The sequence below is a fragment of the Pseudopipra pipra genome, chromosome 4 (genome assembly GCF_036250125.1).
Source record: "Pseudopipra pipra isolate bDixPip1 chromosome 4, bDixPip1.hap1, whole genome shotgun sequence".
NCBI classification, from domain to species: domain Eukaryota; kingdom Metazoa; phylum Chordata; class Aves; order Passeriformes; family Pipridae; genus Pseudopipra; species Pseudopipra pipra.
This window is the reverse complement of record NC_087552.1, coordinates 34,566,318-34,581,353: the sequence shown is the minus strand read 5'-3', so window position 1 is coordinate 34,581,353 and position 15,036 is coordinate 34,566,318.

Sequence of the window (15,036 nt, the reverse complement as noted above, 5' to 3'; positions counted from 1 at the left end):
TTGAATCTTGTGTGCTGAAACAGAATGAATTGTTTGCTTGTTTGTTTTTCTCCTTGAAGTTTTAAATGCTACAATGGACAGATAAAAGAGAATTAGTCAAGGAAGCATTAAACAGAGAAGCAAGTTAAAACTTTGTCTAATATGATTGAAGTATTCCCCATGCCTGAGTGTTTCAGTCACTGATTCTGTTGTTTGGTAGGGTTTTTAAGCTTTACTAATGAAAGAGATCTTTTACATCTCTTCCTTTTGAACTTTTCACAGATTTTGAACATACACTGTGGATGGGAAGGTCTGCAAATTTGGAAATTCTACATTTGTGCAAGCAAGTTTTGCAACTGTAAAGAAAAAACGCTACGTCTGATATTATATTGAAACTTCACTGTGCATTTGTAAATGCTGAGTGTTTTGACAAATGTTTTGCAAACATAAAATAGCTCTCAGAATGAAAAAAAAATATGGCTTTAGATAACACTATGGAAAGAAATATATGGGAGTCTTAGAAGTTAAGTGCAGCTGCAGCTTCTGTCAACAGAAGCTGCTGATAATAGATGAGCAGAATGTGGATGATTGATTTGCCTTACAGAAGGAACTGTTGTAGGTAGGCAGGGTGCTTTGCAAAATAATAGACCTTGCATCTGTAATAGATCAGAGGTAAGTCACAATAACAGGTGATGAGCTGTGAAACCACTGTCAGGTGCTAAGAGGTAACAGAGGAGCAAAGAGAACACTTGAATCTTTAGGCACAGAAAAAAACTACATGTATTATATATTAAAAAGTCACCATGCACTCATAATTCCTTGATCAAACTGCACAATTTGATTTCAAAACCAGGATAACATTTCTGTTGGACAGAAACCTGTCTGTATTGGTACAGTTCTGAGGTTTCTGCTTAACAGAGAGCCTTAGAGAAAGGAAAGGTATTTGCCATTAAGCCCTCAAAAAAATTTGTGTTGGGATAATAAACTCAGATATAACTTTTTAAGCTTGTAATGCAAAGGGAAAAGTGTTCTAAATAGCTTTCACCCACAAACAGATTTGATAAGGTGCCAGAAAGTAGAAGTTTGGCTGCATAAAATGAGTCACCAACTTTAAGGGTATAAAAAAAAGATGAATATGATGCAAAGATGAGATAGGATGTGCATGCCACAGTACTGAAACTTTATCTCAATGCAACTGGAGTAATTTGCAGTATGCAGCTTTGCTATCTAATTTCCCTTGTGTTGTCTGAGAACAAGTAAGAGGCAAAAGGCATTCACTAAACTTTGAAATAAGTATGGCATGTTTTGTGATCTTTGCTTTTCATATTAGCTAGCTGATCTTGACCCTGATCCAGTCAGGTGCTTCACCAGAAGCAGCCTCACAATTCTTATCCAGTCATGGTCACAGTCACCTATGAAGTGGACGAGCAAGAGGGGAAAAGAATGGGTAAAAATAGAAATATTAAGGATCAGATTTGATTGATATGATTTTATTTACTTCAGTGAAATTACTTAGTACAATTTGATCATATAGTAGAAAGAATATCAAAGTGTGTCCATGTGGAAGCCTGGCTTATTAAGACTATATACAAATAACGATATCATGCTGGTTTGGGCTGGGATAGAGTTTATTTTCTTTGCTGGAGCTGGCATGGGGGATACTGTAATACAGAGATGTTTTTGTTATTGCTGAGCAGTGCTCATACAGAGCCAAGGCCTTTTATGCTCCTCACCCCACTCCACCAGCGAGGAGGCTGGGGGGCACAGGACAGTGGGAGGGGAAGCAGCCAGGACAGCTGAAAACTGCTGACCCAAAGGATATGGCATCATATGGCATCACCCTCAGCAATAAAAGTAGGGGGAGATCAGTGGGGGTCCTACTGCTCAGGGACTGGCTGGGCATCTGTTGTTTGGTGGTGAGGAATTGTTTTCATTTTTATCACTTGTCTTTTTTGGTTTCATTTTCTTTCTCTTTGATATTTTCCTTGTCATTGACAGTTGTTATAATAATTGTTGTTATTATTATTATTATTGTACTGTTTTTGTCTCAACCCATGAGTTTTCTCACTTCTACTCTTTCAATTCTTCACCCTCCCACCCACTTGCTTTATATATCAATACCTGGCAAATGGAATGGCAAAATTATTTTTGAAGACAGATGACTGAAGTTGTATTAATGGAAAAAAATGTATTTATATTTTTATAATTACGGTAAGGACAGACTTGTGGAATACTCATGAGAGAATCACCTAACTAAATGCTAGCATTACTAAATATTCAAATGTCAATATTACTGACATTGAATTTGTCTCTATGACATGTATTTGCTGTTCCAGATGTGAAAAGGCTCTTGCTAAACAGCACAGAGCAATTTATAAGTCTCTATTTGTACAGAAATTGCTTATTTTGTATGTTGGAATGAGAGGGAGGTTTTTTCTTTCATTAAGAAGTGCTTTTTTCTTGTTGCAGAAGATTCGGTGATCCATGATAGTGAAATAAGTAAAAAACAGAGAGAAAAAAAGCAATGGAAACAGACAGAAGGGAGGAAGGGGGAAGATTTCTTATGAGACAAGAACCATTTATTAAATTATGAGTTAAAAAAAAAACTTAAAAAAAGAATTTGCATGTCATTTCAAATGTGCTCACAGCAATACTATCAATATACAGAGGAGTTTTTATTACATGTTGATTCTCAGAACTGAGAGCTCTTAAGGAAATGAGTTGCTGCCAGAGGGAAAGTGCAGAACTACAGAAAAAAAGAAACTACCTCTCTTAAACTTAGATGGGATTCAAAATACATTTATCTTATTGCAGTGTAAAAACAAAATTGGATTCAGTCTTCCAGCTCAAGAGACCTTACAGAAGAAGACCTTTATTCACAGGTGATTCAAACTGCATTAATCTTTTAGCCACATGCAAACTGCTCAATCCAGCTTTTTGGACTAAGTGACCCTTTTCAGTAAATTACACACATCAAAGAGCAGAATAGCATTTAAAATAACTCCTGTTGCAAAGTGGAAGCATATGTCTGGATCAAAAGTCAGTCCATTGTCAACTAGATTACCCATAGCTGAGGACAGCAATGATCGTCTTCTGAAGGATGTGTGAATGAAAGTCTTTTCTTAAAAAATTAGATAAATGTTTTTCACACTGAGAAAACTTTTAGGGTTGTAAGTAAAAAGCATAGGTAACAAAACGCTCAAGTAATGCACAGAAGTGTGTACTGAGACGACACACAGAAAATAATCATACTTGAAGTTGCGTTGGTTGCATAGAGAAAAATAAAATCACTTTAAGCACTGAAAATAAAATACTATTGATGTAATCATATGAAGATGATTGTAAAAGTAAAGACTAAAAGAGTTTAGAGAGAGAACAAGGGTTATATAAGCAACTCCTAAAGAATTTTTTATGGTGTTTGCTTTCTTAATCTGTATTGTACTATAAAGACTGTGCTTTGAAACACTTCACTAATATTAATGTTGAGAATAGGCTGGGGTTTTGTGTATTTGGTTTTTAAGTTTGTTTGTTTGTTGAGTTTGTTCCTATTTTAATATTGTGCCTTTTAATTACAGTATTACAAATTAGATGCACAGAACAAAACCTGTGTTCTGAGTGTTCTGGATCATAGGACAAAGTGATGATCCTTTCTCAAATTTCTCAAGTGGACACAAGAGGTAGATATATATAGTGAGGAGTTAAAGGAAGTAATAAGGACATGGAAAAATATTAGAAAATATAATACTTCTTCTTAAATTACTATTTACTCACTATTAAATTCCAGAACATAACTAGGCTGCTGATAAACCTAATTGATCAGTTTGTTTTCTCAGGGCAGCCTCATAGTGTTTCAAGCTCTGTGTGTTATGGCAATGAGGCAATTTTTAAAACTGGTATAATTGTCACACAGTAAGGGACACATCAATGAACTCAAGGCTAGTTTTCCGGATCTGATCCAGAAGGATGAGAAGAATGCCCATGTACACAGATTAGATAGGATCATATTTCTCTTTTTCCTCTTTAATAATCGGTCTACTTCATAAAAAGAGGACTGTACTTCCTGATGGGTTCAGTTCATCAGACACAGAGAATGATTATTATAGTTGTGACTTATAGATGCTGAGCCACTCATGAAAGCCACTGGTTTAATAAAAGAGAAAATTATTCAAAAATGCTTACATGATTTTCAGAAAATCATGCACAGCCAAGCAAATGCCAGCTTATTAATTAACACAGGTTTTCTTCCTTATGCTCTGATTATTTTGAGCATCAAAATGAAATTAGTGCTTCATGTTTATATGCTTTCTGTCCTTGTTTTGGCTGGCATGGAGTTCATTTTCTTCACAGTAACTGGAACAGTGTTGTGTTTTTTGGATTTAGTATGAGAATTGTGTTGATAACATACTGATATTTTAGTTGTTGCTCAGTAGTCCTTGCCTCAAGTCAAGGATTTTTCAGTGTCTCATGCTCTACCAGTGAGGAGGTGCACAAGAAGTTGTGAGGGAGCATAGCTGGGGCAGCTGGCTTGCACTGGCCAAAGGGATGTTCCATACCATAGAACATCAGATATAAACTAGGGGGAGTTGGCCGGGAGTGGTCAGCTGTTGCTCGGGATGGGATGGGCATTGGTCAGTGTTGTTATGAGATGTTATTCCTCTCTCTCTCTCAATGTCTCTCTCTCTCTTTCACCATCATGATTTTACTTTATTCCAGTTATTAAACTGTTCTTATTGCAACCCACGAGTTTTCCCTTTTTCCAATTCTGCTCCCAGTCCCAGTGGGGCAAAGGAGGGAAGGGTGAGGATTGACTGTTCTGGTTCTTCATTGCTGGCTCTGGTTAAACCACAACAGTGCCTTAAACTTCTGTTTCTCAGACCTTTGGAGTACAATGCAGAAAAAAGTCAAGGGAAACTTTACACAGTACACCTTTAAGGGTAGACTAGTTGTAGCCATTAAATTGCTTCTCTAGGATCTCTTGTTCATCTGGCAGAAAGTAATTTGTTTCAAAGGTCAAACATTACTGGTGGCACGGACCACAGCATGTATCTTTCACTTAGTTGGGATGGAGGTACCTTAATTGAAAGGCTGAAAACACATTCATTTCTGTGTTTTCTCTCTAGCCTTATAGATCTTCATTCCTACTTACAGGAATAGGAATGCCTCTGGTTCAACTGAAGGAAATGTGGAAAATGTCTGATTAGCTCCAGTTTCTAGTGATGAATTGGACTACCTTCTATTGATTTACAGGTCAAACCTTAGAGACAGTCTACAGAGATGACTAAAAATTTCCATACTCCTAGTTTCCATTACTTCTTGGAACTACAATTACTGATCTCCTTATTTTTAATACAACTTTTATTGCTTTCCTTCTAATTATTTAAATGAAATCTTACAGAAAACCTTTTTTTACACCCCTTTTATTCTTCTACTTAAGTTTTCAAGTAATTTTGTTTTCACATTCAGATTATTTCCATCTCAATATTGTTTTTGTTTACTCACATCTATATCAGTCACATCTCATCTTTCTTCAGTCTTCCTTCCTTTGAGCTGACTCCTAGGTGCCTACTTTGCTGCTTTTTCTTTCCGTCTATGTAGTTTATTTCTCTGTGTCTTAACTACTACCATCCTATTCATGATCTCCAACAGGACTAATTGCTACCCAATTTTTAATTATTTAAGTTTTGACATATTTCATGAAGTCTCAGGTGCATCATTTTTGCTGTTGCCTAGCAGGTTGCTGATTTTTCATCACAAAAAAAAAAAGCAATTTTTTTCTAATTTTCATGTTTTCAGTTGAAATAATATTTTTTCCTTTCTTTCTTTAAAAAAAGTAGACACTACATGCAGCAGTGTTAGCATGTTGAACAGTCATTCCCCTTTTATTCTTGGTGTTTTTACTTATTGCTTTAGCTGGATGATATATAGGAGATGGGATTGGGTCTAATGTATGTATATATTATTCATCTGTAGTGTACTGAAAGAGAAAGTGTTCTTTGTCTTCCAATTGTATATCATATATGAGTTATCACCAATTCCTTTTTCTTTCCAGGGTTTTTACTTTTCTGTCTTAGAGATGACTGCTCATTACACTGCTCTCTATTTACTCCTATCTGTACTTCTTTTGTTCTATTATTTAGTATTATTGTGTCAAATCATAGCTTTAAGGCAAAATTTGAAGAAACATCCACTTTTGAAGTATATCCACTGTGTTTCCTGATGTGCAGCTGCAAATCTAATATTTTAACATTTCCACCTTCAGGAACTTCTGTAATACTTTCTGAGCTTATACAGAAAAATATCAATGGCAGATGTTATTCATTTAGCTTGGCCCCTGAGTTGTTACCTATATGTTGTGAAACCACCATGACACTTGCAACTTTGATGCTTTTTTACATATAAGATAAAATGTTGGTCTTAAGTATCTATCAGTAAAACAAAGATTCTCAACCAGGTTTTAAATGTTACTTTAGCTGATTATTCATGGTCCAATATTGCATCGTCTTGAATTTTTTTGTAATTAAGAGTTAAGCTTGTCTTTTAAAAAGTATTTATAGTTATGGAAATAGCACAGAATAGCACAGAATGTGTTAGCCAATTCTTATTTAAAATATACTTGGACTTCATAGTGTTGAATCGTTCTCTTCACATAGGAAAAAATTATTTTCTGTTAATTAATATGTTGTGTAAGAGGCCATGTTGGATAGAAAAGTTTGAACAAACCTTGTTCTTAAAATAATTTGCTGTGATCTTAAATACTGGAAAGTGGGCAGGATTCCAACATTTCTAGTCCACTTTCTACCCATAAGTGGGTAAAGGAGAAGTCTGGCTAGACTACTTCTTTGTCCCCAAGATATGGTTAGTCCTAAGAAGTTAGACTGTGGTTTCTATATTTTATAAAAATCAGTAAAATTATTTCAAGAGACCTAAATAAGTTCTGGTATTTCACTTGTTCTTTATAAAGTCAGGATATCTCTACAGGATGAAAAAAACAAAATTTTTATCATAAGCAAAATGATGGCACAAGTTTGTTGCCAAGAATTAAATAGAACCCAAAACTAGTAACATGGTCTGAACTGATTTAAAGGAGACACCGCCTTTCTAGAAATTATCCATCCGGCCATAAAGATACACATATAGAGTATTTCCTATGCTTTTTTAAAGACTGCCAGCTACAGTCTTTAAAAGCTCAACTGCCATTCCCCCAAATCAGCTAAACTAAAATTATGCGTCCTAAGTTTGGGCTTCTTTACAGAAGTGATACGCAGCCAGGCTTGCAAAGGGAGTAAGGAGTTCATAGGAGTTCAGGAGTTCAGAGTTCCTCATTGTTGTATTGTTAAGTATTTTTGTTTGTTGGAGTTTTTTTAACACATCAAATTTTTCTCTCTCCTTTAATGTAAGATCTACTTAACTTCAGAGTTTCTGTACAGAAACTCAAATGTTATGTGCCACAGAAGAATCCATGATTGTCTTTATTCAAACCTGAACATGAATATATTCTGAGGATTTTAAATCCCTCGTATTAACAAAACTGAATTTCACAGAATTAAAGAATTTTTGAGGTTCGGAAGTGACCTTTTGAGATCACCTAGTTCACCCACATTTTCCACCTCTCAAGCAGGGTCAGAGGGTAAGATTATTTAGGATGTGTCCAGTCAGTGTTTAAATGTTACCTAAAGTGGAGAATCCACAACTTCTCTGGACAAACCTGGGTTTGTCCTTGATCATCCTCCCAGTAAAAATATTTTTTTTCATGTCCAAATGGAATTTCATGTTTTTATTTTAATTTTTTAATTTAATTTAAATGTCCATTGTCCAATTTCATCCATGAAGAAGCTAATGGAAGCTCTGGCACAAAATAATTGTGAGTAAAGAAATTTAAAGATACTAATGATATTCATCTAGTATTTCCTCTAGGCTCATAGATTGTGGAATTTCTTTTACTTTCTACCAAGTTCTCTTTTAGCCAGTAAATCTGGAAGCAGAGAGAAACTGAGAGTAGAATTACTAAATCCTAGTAAATTGCATTAAAGTTGCATTCATGCAACAAAATAAATCAGTGCTAAAAATAGAAGTATTTCAGTATATTAACTCTCATAATAGGTACCAAGGGTTTCACACATCATCCCTTTACTGATCCCTCTTTCATACTTTCTGAGGGAAAGGAATTCCAGAAATTTGTAAACCTTCTAGCTGCACAACAGTAAAACAATCTTTTCAAAATTACACACATGTTGTGAGTGCTTCTGACAAAGTTGAAACCAAGCAGGTCTAATGTCTTTAAGCATGATTCAAAATCTCAGCAGAAAAAAAAAAGCAACATTTTTATAAAATAAGGACGGGATAATATATTTATTTTTGTACTTATGTTTCAAGTTCAACAAGAGATCTACACCAAGGCAATGCACATCTTTTTCTAACTCTCACCCCACGCTCCCCAGCCCTTAATCTTCATTGTCATAAATCAGTGTGTCAGCCTAAAATATTGAGAGTGACTTGGGATATTTGTCTAGCCATACAGCACAGATGGACAAACTAAGAGACTTGGCAGTTAGCAGGTGTTGATTTATGCTGACTTCAACAATATTGTTACAGGCTTACTGCTGTAGTTATATTTAGGGTTAATATGGTAAAAATCTCTGCATCTCCTTTTGTCAAGGCGAGGCTTTTTGACTGATTTCTGAGGGAGCAAATATGAGCCAATGCTGCAGTTTTCTAAACACACAGACCTACCCTGGAGGTTATGTAGGATTAGCAGTACAACTTGAAGAAAAACCTTGAAGGAGGTAATGGGTTTCATTCTCTGAAACCATGCATGTTCTGTGTTTCTTTCCATCCATGCAATGACTTATTGGGGCACTGTAGTGGTTTTGTAGAGCCTTGTGCTGCACAGCATGAAGGAGTAAGGGCAGTAAGGATCATTCTGCCTCTCTTTATATATAATGTAGATCAACTACCTTCTCTATCAACCCTGGCAAAAAAGTATGTAATGTACATTTTTCTTGGTTTGTTACTCAGAAGTAATGAAGCTCTTCCAGCTCTCTGTTCCTCAACACAATTAACATTGTTATTTGGTGCTAAGGTTAATGTGAGGTCTGAAATCTCACAAGGCAGTGACGATGTGTGGGAATCCCATTTTTTGGTGGAATTAAAGACTGGCATCTAATGCTTAGTGGTGTTTGACTCTCTATGGCAATAGTAGGAATCAGATATCTAGTACATATGTAGACTCCGAACTGTAGTTGTTCTAATAGAGGATGTAATCCCATCCCAGAACTGGTTCTCTGTACCTTTTTATATATGTGGCTTGCATATGACTCCTGAATCTGGCTCACTACTGCTGATGACACAAATTTGTGTATAACTTTCATGTCATATATCTCACTTAGATTTTGACTTTCTGAGGAAAAATCTTTTTTAACTTTTTCCTATTACATTATTGCATTGTGTCGAAATACACTGTCATAGTCACTTGCTGCTCAGCTGCAATAATAATTAATTCATAACCTGCTTTCATGACTTGGAAGAAAACTATTCACACACAATCTGTTCTCCCTGCTTTTTTGGTCTTCTAACATCCGGATGAGTTCCAGTCAAAAGATAGAAATGGATACTGAAGGTTCAAAATCTGAAAGGAAATGAGCTGAGACTCCTAAAAACTGTTTCAAAACAAAAAAAAATCTCTTACATGAAATACCTGATATAAAATGGAAAAAGACTTGAAATATATCCTTGTGGCCTTAAAGTATAACTATTTCTGTGAGAAATATATTTATTTATAACTTCTTTTGAGAATGTGTGTTTTTGAACAAGTAATAGGCAGATAAGAAAAAATGAATACTCTATTTTTTAAAAGATGGCTTCAGATACTAAACTCTTTTTTAAGTAAAGATGACTTCAGATAAAAATAATTTGATTTCCTGTAAAGTTCGCAATTCTTTCAACATTTCCACATGTGTAAAATAAGGAGACACATACCTTTGAGGATCCTTGTGGGTCCCTTCCAACTCAGGATATTCTGTGATTCTACATAGCTACTTTTAAAAGACTGTCTGAAACAAAATGTCATCAAATTTGTATAATTTCAATTTCCACATATTTTATGCACCTCAGTAATCTTTTAACCACCTGACCACTCCTGAATGTGACTAATCTGCATATAGATAGTCTAAATTAACATGCTTAAAATATCTAAGAGCAGGTTTCAAAGGAATCATTCTGGAGCTGGGTACCAAGGCTTCAGTAATTTTCACAGGGTGGTTTGGAAACTCAAATGATACATTTTTCCTTTAGATAATGGTAAAAGAGATAACCTTCTTCCAGGAAAAATAGCTCCTGTATATAACAGTATTTCTCAGATATTTCCTCTTTCTGCACAAGCCCATGAGATAACATGACCTTAAGTTCCTAATCAATAAATCAAAACTACTTTCAGATATCTTAAGCTTTGTGACATTTAGAGAGGGTGGTAAGATGAATATTAGGAGAGAATTCTCAGTATCATTTCTATACTTACCAGAATGTCTTCCCCTAGAAAGGAAGACAGATTGCCTTTATTTCTGTTTCAGACTTTAATTCTCTGTTCACCCTTATTTCAGTTTAAGAAGGGCAAAATTATGATGTCTCTTTTGAAGTCCCAATTACCCTCACTTATGTCAATGGTAACTTTATTAAGGTTTCTTTGTGTTTTAAGCCACTGAAGCACAATCCAAACAATTAAATCTATGGTATCAAAAGCCATGTGCCTTTGAGGAAGATGTCATTCCGTCTGTAGCTCTGAATGCAGTCCAAAGGCTTGACCTTTCTTAGACAGGTGCAACATTGTACAGACTTGTCTGTGTGTTTCCCACTGGGAGCTTTAAGTAGGAGGCAACTAATTTTCAGTTTCCATTTTTAATTATTCAGTGCTGCAAGTTGGATTCTTGTGCCATAATGTCAATTAGTAGGAAACAAAGTGAAACAAGTGAAATGCAAACTTTCGACACTGCAAGAATTTTTCCTCTGTCCTCTGAGAGTTGGTAAGCACCGTAAAAGAAAAATGTTTCTGTCATTTAACTTTACTTGTACCATTTTTCCCTTGTACAAACTCAAACTAGGGAAAGTCTGTGGTTTCATTTTAGTGCACAGTAAAGACAACAGTGTCAAAAAATAATGTTTAGATGTTAGGTTTATTCTAAAAATCGCAATCAGGGCACACAAACCTATTATGAGACAGCTAAGTAAATTAAATGTTACATTCTACGTGCAGGGAGTTATTCTGACATGCCATCATCATCTGTCATCAGAGATCTGGGTTTGAAGGGACGTCTTGAGATCATCTGGTCCAACTTCCTTGATCAATCAGGGTCAGCTAAAGCTGGTTGTCCAGGATAAAGTCCAGTTGGATTTTGATTATATCTACAGATGGAGACACACAACTTCTCTGGGCAGTCAGCATGTACTGGTGCATAGGAATATTCCTCTACAGGAAAATTGAGGATGATTCATGTCACATCATTACAAATAATATAGACTGCTGAAAAATAAAGACATCAAGCAATGAATATAACTTTTATTTGGATGTTTCCCCAACACAGATTAGAAGATTGGATGTCTTTTTTCCTCATCATTCAAAATAAAACAGAATATCCCACTGTCTGGAAGCCAGGGCATTTAAAGAGGTTTAATCAGTTTCTTTTTTATTGTGTTTTATGTTGTCTAGTATCTCATCCTGTTCATATGTAATTAATACTTTAGGTCAAAATACATATTTTTTAGGCACGAGCAGCTTTCAACCAAGTCATGTTAGGTAACCGTGGGGAAAAATACAACTGAAAAATTATTTCACTTTGGTTACTAATGTTTGCTTTAGTTGGGGTATTTTCAGTTAGTATTATTAGCAAGTGACTGCATGTAGTTTTAGATTTATCTTATTCTGTAAAAGTGAAAGTCATGTGCAATATGTATGATATAGAAAGGTCATTTGGCATGCCTATACTGTGTTGTGGTGTGCAGGCACATTTGTATTGTCCTAGAAATAATAAGAGGGAGTGGTATACAGCTGTGCTATCAGTCTGCTTTTTGGAATAATCTGTCTATCTGCTTAGATGCAATGCAGCAACAGCCTTTGTTTCTGTCCTATGGCTGAAAAAAGCGTCTTTTGAATTACATTCAGTAAAAGCCAGGATTAGGGAAAAAATAGAAGTAATTTTTTTTTGTTGTCTTTATTTTTGTGCTGGTTCCTCATCCCTCTGGCGAAAGTTTAAGGAGGATGGAATTTTTGAATTCTTAAAAAAAACACTCTGGTGAATATTAACACAGCTTTCATATAGGATTTGTTTGCTTGAGAGGAAAGTTTTATTTTTCTTGGCCTGGTACAGGGGAGCAAATCAATCATGTTTAATGAACAAGTGTGTCCATTTAAAAAGGACTGACTTCTTTTGTTCTCTTTCAAACTGGAAACGCATTGTGCATTTTAGTGGTAGGACAGGTCAGGTACGGCAGCAGAAATTCATAAGTTACTTTTTTATTGACCTTAAAGCAATATATAATTGAGCATGAAATGTAGATCATGTTTCAGATTATTTTGCATAATTAATTGATATTTCAGACCCTTCAAAATAAGGATTTAATTGGTAATGTTGACCAAAATTTGAATGAACAGTCATTCATCAAGGTTGCAGTAACAGATAGGCAATAGTTTTCAGATATCTATTGAACATCCATGTTCTGTCATTCCATCTTTTATTTTCCATGTTTGGTTTTTGGAAGCTTTCAAACATAAAACAAAAGACCAAAATAAAAGTCCAAATAAAACTACCTCTACAACTTCTTCATAAACATCTCTTCATAAACTGATTACATTGCAAACTTTGTCTGCATGTGTGTCTTATGTGAAAACTACAATAAAATGGAATAAAAGTGTATCTTGCAAAATAACTTGTAGTTTTTTGAGGGTGCAGTTGAAATAATAAAATGAAAAGAAGATTTTTAAAAAGTTCTAAAATGGGCAGATTAATTAAAATACCATGAAAGGAAAGGTGAATTTAATTTATAGGTAAAAACTGTCATGAGTGAAAGGATGTGTTTTTTAGTGGACAATATTAATGGGGTCATAACTTACCTGCTTCTATGTTATGTTTTTATCAGTCTTCATTATGTTTGATTTGACTAAATGGCATGATCAAGTGACACAGATTTAATCTGGCTTTTGCTTTGCCACTCCACTCTAAAGGAGGCACTGAATATATCTGGCACTGAGCCAAATTTTGAACCAATTTTCCTGGCCAGACTTCTGTTTTGATGCTGATCCCAAACCAGATACAGAGAAGAGTGGTCCTCTACCTTTCAATAGAACACTGATGCAAAAATGTAGTTCAGGAGCCAGAAATTCTTTCTAAAGTTGGGGTGGAGGGGGGTAGAGAAGGGAGAAGTAATGGAAACTTCACTGGAAATTCATATGAAAATGCACAGTACCCTCTTCACCGCAGAGTTAATCAGATTAATATCTCTGGTGGAGTCATAGATGTCAGCACTTCTGTTTTGTTGGGAATTTTACAGTAAGATAAGCACAGCAGTTACTATGTCCTGATATATTCCATACTTCAAAATAACAGTGGTGTAATAATGTTAATCAAATATAAGAGCATTAGCATTTAATTTTTTCTACAGTCCAGAGGTTATATTTGAAGACACCTGTGTAGTTATATGACTGCCTGGTTCCCTTTATATCAGTAGTGAACTGGGCTAAAAAAGTATTTCTTTTGTGGTTTAAACATATATAAAGTTATCTTTGATAGAAAATAACAGTAAATTATCAGGAACAAAATGCAAAGTGAGACTGGTGTCCAATTTTCAACAATTTTTCAAGCTCAACACATGAAATATATACTAAAAATTGGCTATTGATTACATGTCTACATATATTATGTATAAAAATTAAAGCAGTGTCTTTATTACTGTGTTCATATGCACAAATAATAGTGTTTGTAAAAGATATTACATTTAAAATTGAAGTATTTGTCAATTTGCTATTATAATGAGACAATTTTTCTCTAAATTGGTGGGAAAACTTCCATTAATATTTGTGAAGCCATATGCTAATATTAAGTTGTTAATTACATTTAATTTTTTATCCCTCACTGTAAATGTTACCTGTAAAATACTGTCAAAAGCAGTAAGAGTAGTGAATAATATACTTCACTGTGACTATTCTTTGAATTCTTCAAACATAGAAATGTGCTTTATGTACATTTTTCAGCATAAAATTGTTAAAAATTTAGCATTAAAAATTCCTGTAGGATTAGTTCTAACTTCTCCACTACAAGCAGTCAACAGCTCTCCTCTGTCAGAGTTGCAGGCAAATGTTATCACCTTTTAGGTGGTAACAGAGGTAATTTTGCTTCATCGTCTATCTCTTTTCTCTGATGCTTTCTCCAGTGTAGCAGCTAACACCTTTGAGAGCACCAAAGGCAATACAATCACAGAATCATAGAATCATAGAATCAACTGAGTTAGAAAAGACCTCTGAGATCATCAAGTCCAACCCTTGATCCAACACTGCTATGGTTACTAGACCATGGCACTCAGTGCCACATCCAGTCTCAGCTTAAAAACCTCCAGGGACAGTGAATCCACCACCTCCCTGGGCAGCCCATTCCAATGTCTGATTACTCTCTCTGTAAAAAATTTCTTCTTAATATTCAACCTAAACCTCCCCTGGCGGAGCTTAAGACAGTCCCCTCTTGTCCTATTGCTGGTTGCCTGGGAGAAGAGACCAACCCCTGCCTGGCTACAACCTCTTTTCAGGGAGTTGTAGAGAGTGATGAGGTCTCCTCTGAGCCTTCTCCAGGGTGAACAACCTCAGCTCTCTCAGCCTCTCCTCATAGGACTTGTGCTCAAGTCTCTTCACCAACTTCATTGCTCTTCTCTGGACCTGCTCCAGCACCTCAATACCCTTCCTGAACTGGGGGACCCAGAACTGGACACAGTACTCGAGGTGTGGCCTCACCAGTGCTGAGTACAGGGGAAGAATCACTTCACCTGCTGGCCACACTGTTCCTGATACAGACCAGCATGCCA